The sequence below is a fragment of the Oryzias melastigma genome, linkage group LG20, assembly GCF_002922805.2.
Source record: "Oryzias melastigma strain HK-1 linkage group LG20, ASM292280v2, whole genome shotgun sequence".
Lineage (NCBI taxonomy): Eukaryota > Metazoa > Chordata > Actinopteri > Beloniformes > Adrianichthyidae > Oryzias > Oryzias melastigma.
Window position 1 is genome coordinate 24,528,733 of NC_050531.1, and position 6,612 is coordinate 24,535,344.

The 6,612-nt window shown below is 38.2% G+C and overlaps 1 long non-coding RNA gene across 1 annotated transcript; it reads left to right on the forward strand.

The window, feature by feature from the left end:
• The first annotated feature begins 681 nt into the window (after positions 1-681).
• On the forward strand, positions 682-3,590 carry LOC112139057. Its single transcript, XR_002917896.2, has 3 exons — positions 682-736; positions 2,664-2,756; positions 2,856-3,590. It is a non-coding gene; the product is annotated as an uncharacterized LOC112139057 (long non-coding RNA).
• The last annotated feature ends 3,022 nt before the right edge of the window (positions 3,591-6,612 follow it).

The window sequence follows — 6,612 nt, forward strand, 5'->3', positions numbered from 1 at the left end:
AACCCTGGCTAAATTTTAGCATTAAGATGAATCTTTTGAAAGAAAGGGTAAAAGTTCATTAATATGTTTACATTTTTTGAAAATAATATTGTAAAATCTTTTTATTTTGAATGTACATTGGTGAAAATGTATTTGTAATGTGACAGAATTTCCAGAATGCTGTTGTTACTTGGCGGATTAGGAAGAGGCCTTAATATATTTTTGTTACTATTAATTTGATTGGAGGATGCAGAGAGGGGGCAGAATGATGACGTCATGAGGAGGAGACGAGAAACTCGCGGCAGAAAAACGTGGCTGAAGGATGAAGAAAGCCTGTTAACAAGTTTCAGAAACGGATAAATATGTTAAGAACGAACGGACAGTGAGTTCAGAATACACTCTAAAAAATGATATAAAGGTGCTGTAGACATTATGCAATGGTTCTATGTTAAAAGTAATTAAAATAACCAATTTTCTTCAGTCAAAGCATACAAGTTGCATTGTATTTAAATAATATTACAATATTTCAAAACTATGAAATATGGTTAATTAAATCCAACATAACCCGTTCAATTTAAAATAAATTAGGGTTTAATCTGAAGAAGTTTGTCCCAACAGGCTTGTCGTACTATAGACTTTACACATGCGCAGTCTGGAGAATTATTTTCCCCGCCTTTTTTCAATCACTGGATGAACGACGACGATTGGTTTTCTACTGAAGTAAATATCAACTATTTCGTCACCCACGGACAATTCGGTAAGTACGACATTTTTTAGTTGACACAACCTTACAGGTAATACAATTCTACCGACTTATACTAACAATTAACGCCTTTCGGAGTACTTTTGTAGTAGCTAAATTTCAGACTAGCTTAAATTTGAATGGGGTATCATTCCCTCCAGGATTTCGCGATATTGCCGATCGCAACAAATTCAAGCGTCTTCCACAAAGTGTTACACCTTCTTTCACTCTTTCCTTTTTCTATATTTATTTATTTATTTATTTTACAGCAATTCACTACAAATTTAACCGGGTGAGACGTTGTTTCACTCGGTAGTTTCCGTCGTCGCCCCTTTGGGAGACGTGTTTCTTTCTTTGTTTCTTTCTTTTTTTTTTGCACTGATAACTGACGCGCGCGCAGCCTGTGGGCAGCCGCGGCTGGGGGTTGAGTGCTTAGCGCGCGCGGGGGGGTCTGTCAAAGGCAAAACATGAAAAGATGACGGGAGTTCTGGACTTTTGAGCAGTGGTCCCTAACCACTGAGCCGCAGACTGGTACCGGTCCGTGGACCCCTTGGCACTGGGCCGCGGAATTTTTATTTTTATTTTATTTTTTTTTAGACGGAAATCTTTTATTTTGAAAATTGACCGGATTCTCTTGGTAATCTTTAGGGCTTAAAGCAGTCTGGGGGCGTGTAACACGAGAGAAGTTGGACGTGGAAGCTTTGTTAGCAAATGGATGGGATTGAGGGATATAACAGACACAAGAACAGGTGATTCCCACACACCGCATCTGTTTGCATAGAGATGAGACTTTCATGAACAAATCTAATATTTAGAACGGTCAAAGAAATCCTAATTCAAGCGTATCCATTCAGATTCTCGTTTCAGACAAATTGTGAATTGATTAGTGAAAATACTTTAATAAAAAAAAGGGAGCAGGTCAGAAAGCGGGGTGGGTGTGGGGAGGAGAAAATGAGAGCAGAGCGGCGCGGCGCGTTCAAGTAAGCACCTGAACGGAGAGGGGCGATCAAAGTCACAAGTTTGTCTTCTTTTGTAAAAAAAAAAAAAAATGTCTTCCTCAAATGTTTCACTTGAAGCTTTTGCATGGAGCTTCAAGGTATTCCGATTTGTTTCTTATTGAGTGTCAATAATTGATTTGGTTATATATTTTTTAATGAGATTATCTTTTAATGGTAAAATAAACTAGTTTTTAACCACTCTTGAGATGACAGTGTCTTACGTCAAAAAACAGAGTCCTTGCACATCTGGGAGACTATTTTGAAATCTTTCAAAGTAAAACTGTTTAGAATCTGGTGATGAATAAATAATAATAAATCATAATAATAAACTATTATGAAAGTTTATCAACAAGGTATCAGTTACTAAAACACTACCGTTTAAAGTATGGCCATTATGGTCAAAGACAGTCATATCCATGCACCTATCATGAATGCCCCTGCTCATTTAAAACTTGGAGTGCTCTAAAAACACATTTGAGTCGACATCATGTTGACTCCTTAAAGATATGGAACACAAGTTCTGTCTTGCAGAAATTACATTTGACACTTCTTCCTCTTTTATTTTCCTTGTGTTTCCCACATTTTCGAGCGAGCGTGTTGTTATGAGCCTACCGAGAACTTCCTGTGACGTCACTGCTGACCAGATTAGCACCACTGCGCATGTGTGACAAAGAGAATGGCAGAACAGTAGTTTTAAGAGCAAAACAAGGAAAAAAAAAACAAATAAAAAACGACGCTTCGACAACCAAATTATTCATTGACTATTTTAATAGTCGAATAGTCGTAGATTAGTCTAATAATCGTGGCAGCCCTACTGTCTTGTAGGGTCCAGATAACCCCAATGTTAATGTAAACAAGCCAAGGAGAGCGGAAGAGTTACACGGGCCAAATGTTTCTAGTGTGAAAACACCCTTAGATTGAGTATTTTTCTTTGTTTCCAACAGAATTCCAGCATTGATGTGAAGAGGGAATGCATCTTAAAAGCACTTTGTGTCTACTTTAATGAAAACCCAAACGACATGATCAGAGAATATGTGGTAAGTTTTTTTTTCTTCTCAGTCATTTTTACAGAAAAATAAAATGTTCTGCTTATGTGTCAGTATGTAATTTGAATTCTTTCTTATTTTTGTATTGAGGACGTTGATCTTGCAACTGGACAAACCATCGAGCAGATGACCATGGGAGTTTATGCTGTCAGGCACGAAGGAGCAGACTCTACGGAGGCACCGGAAGATGTGGGAAGGATGCACTGTGCTGGAGGCTCTGAGTGATGTGGCCAAAGGATGTGCCCTCCTCCTAGGCTTAATCTACAGTCTAAACCCGCAATACCCAAAGGACCTAAAACACACCTTTGAATTTTTTCAAAAAGTGTTGATGGAGTTGGATGGAAACAAGCTATCAGCAAAAGTGCAAATCCTCAAAAACAAAATGCTTGAGTAAAGCAGCCCTCACTGAACTAGAGGAGACTGAAATCTTTCCACAAATTCTTCCGAGCCTTCTTTGTTTTTTTTATCAGAAGGGACAGAAGATGAACGACAACATGTTCAATTGAACTGTCACAAGAACTCTTGTGAGGCCTTCCTCTCTATTCTTCGATATCTTTGGAACTTCACAGTTAAAAACTGCATCTTATTTTTGATTTAAATGGAATTTCACCTTTTGTTGAAAGAAAAAATTTGAACAAATGAACAAAATTTCAACTGCAGTTAATTGTATCTGCTGTTTAGAGTTGTGTTGCAAGCTTGTCAAGATAATCTGAGTGCCATTAGTTGTATCTAGTGAATGTTTAAATTGTGCCATTGGGTTGCCTACTAATGTTTTAAAGGCTTAAAACATGTTCTTAGTTTTTTCCGAATTAAAAAAAAAATGTGACAGAGATAATGTGATGATATTTTTTATGTATGTTGGTTCCATCACTAACTACTGTGTTTTTATTTTAAATTTATTTTTAAATACTTCAATTTTAAAAGCCACATACCTCTACACAAGTCACTTATTTCTTGTTAAAGAACATTTTTACTTGGTGGACTCCTGTTCTAATGTTATTTCTGTAAAGTAAATTGTTAATTATTTTATTTGCATTTTATGCACTTTGAACCTTTAAACAAAGTTTTTCAGTTATAATTTTACAGTAATTTTTAGTAAAGTCATGTGATGTACTAAATTTATTGGTACTGTTATGCATTTGAAATTTGTTGCTGGTCCATTTTATAGATTTAAGGGGCTAATTAATCTTACAATTTTGGGGGTGGGATTGAATGATGGCAATATTTATACCTCATAGTATTTTAATAAAAAAATGTACTATTTTTTTCAGTGTTGTAAAATCAGTAACTTTGTAGTCAACTTTATAGTTTAGGTCATTGTGTTTATCTGGAAGTTTGAATAAAGTCAAGTTACTGAAGAATCTTCTGTTCTCTTTAATTAATATACACATCTAAATGGAATACATTCCAGCTTTGTTAAAAGAATTTAATGTGATTGCTTTAGTAAAGCTTAATGAGGTTGAGTAGATTTTATTCAACTTTGTTTAATAAAATCAATGTGTCCAAACAGTGTTGGATCAGCTTAGTTAAATTAGGTTAATGCAACATAACTCTGTTAGGTTAATGCAACCTAACTCTGTTATTTTTTATTTAATTACCCTACATCAGGTTTACTCAAAAGCTCCTTTTCAATTTAAGTGTATCCCATTCCTCAAATTTAACTAACTCAGTTGTGTGCAACCGGTTGCCATAACTTTGTTAAGTAAATCCAACATCTTATTTCTTAGAGTGTAGCATGTTTATGGTTTTATAAGTTTAGATGCACTTGGTGGGTGTGAGCTTGCTAGTCAGTGCGACTTAGCTAACGTAGCATACCCTGCATCGGACTGGAGCTGCTAACCCATCGACTGAAAACCCCGGGACTGCACGAAGACGATAGGAACCGAGTGAGTGGGAAACGCGCACGTTCAAGGATTCCAGTTTGACTCTGGCAGCACCGTCAGAGTTCTTCGTCGTGCTTCGTCGTTTCAAGCATCAAGTCTGCATCGGGACCTCACGACATGCTCTGAGTGAGTCTAACGCCGGAGTCACACAGGACGTGATAGCGCCGCGAAGCGGCGCGGAACGGCGTGCGCTTCCATTCAGCGCCCATGTTAACCAATGGCGTCGGAGCGGAGCGGCGCGGAGGGTCCGCATGGTGCAGCGCAACGTTTCGGCGTCTGGCCTATTTCTTTCGCGAGACGCGAGCGCTCCGCGTCAATACTGGCAAGAAGTTGCATCGAAATACATGAGAAAATCCGGTTTATTTTCAAAATAGAAAGCTCTTGCAGAAGCGCCTGTCGACTGTCACGGAAAAAAATCGCGTCTGGTGTGACCAATAGAGCGCCGCGAATCGGCGCGCCTGCAACGTGGGTACATTTGAGTTTGACTATTTTGGATTTAATTAATGCCGGCTTAGGTATATTTTGGGCCCCATTTCATTTTATTGTATTTTATTTTTGAGGTAAATATTTCTGTTTTGAAACCTGTTAAAAAGGAATATTAATACGTGACTTGTGATCAATGAAAATATAAATAGGTAAATGTTCAACAACTGTGTGTTTATTAATGAGAAAGTGAAAAGCTTTATTTGAAGGTTTGGTTATAGAAATATTGGGTGAGTTTATTTTACAGGTTTAGTCACGCACCCAAATTAAACGGGGAGGAAATATTATTTTTCAATTAAACAAGAGTTTAACACCCGTTGACTAAGAATTCAGGGATAATACCCCCACTTTTAAAGCTAATACAGCAAGGGGGTGTTACACTCTGAAAAATAGTGAAGCAAAAGTAAAAAGTAGGGGTGGCTTGTTCATTAATTTGCACTGTCCTGACCAAAGAAACCAATAAACTTAATTAAATAAACAAATAAGTATTCATAATAATATGGACTTCAAGCTGCATTAACAAACTTTTTGCAAAATTAAAACTTGATATTTGTATGTGTGTGCGCCAGTGGTGTGTGTGCCACAGCACCTTTATTTTCCATCACAGTGGCCTATAATGCTTCAGAATAAGTCGTTTTAAGGGTGCCTACGCATTGCCACAAACCCTAAATTATTGATTCTGGGGCATTTTAAGATAAGAATTACTTTATTGATCCCAAAGAAAATTCAATTCATCAGCTGTTCACAGACAAACACATAAAAGGGCAGCATAGAAAGAAATTCATGAAAGATTATAAGACAATTCTAAAATAGGTCATTTGGTTTGGCCAGCCCCGCCCACTCAAGGATGCATTATATAGCCTAATTGCCTGAGGCAAAGAAGACTTGCTGAGTCTATCATTATAGAGGCTGCTGTAATGGAAAGTAAAACCGCTACACTCAGAGCTACTGGGCACCAAAAGGTCACATTTGCAAATATTACGTTTTTATTTTTCAACAAAAAAGTTCCTTAAAGGCCTCGTGCAGTGGCACGATCAGAACGTCAATTAGAAATTAGATTAGAAAGTCAATGGAACTTGGAAAACGAATCTGATAAAAATATTTACTTAAAATGATCCAGCGCAATTTTATTGATCATTTTATTGATCATTTTATGGTCGTGCACAGCTTTAAATTTGGGCGATAGGTGGTGATGGGCGGGGGCTGTGCGTGACGTCACCTCAGGGATCCCAGAGTGTAAACAACAATGGCGGACGGTTTGAGAAGCGACGTAGACCACGATTTTCAAACTTGACTATTTAGAGGAAGTAAAAGTCGTAACAAGGTTTCCGTAGGTGAACCTGCGGAAGGATCATTACTGGAAAAGGGAAGGCGCCGCCGCTGCCGCGGAGCGTCCTTTGTTGTCCTCCTCCAGGGCCGAGGTGGACGGAGCCCCCCGCCCGGGTCTGCTGCTGCTGCGGCGATGGCTGGGCTCGCTCCCT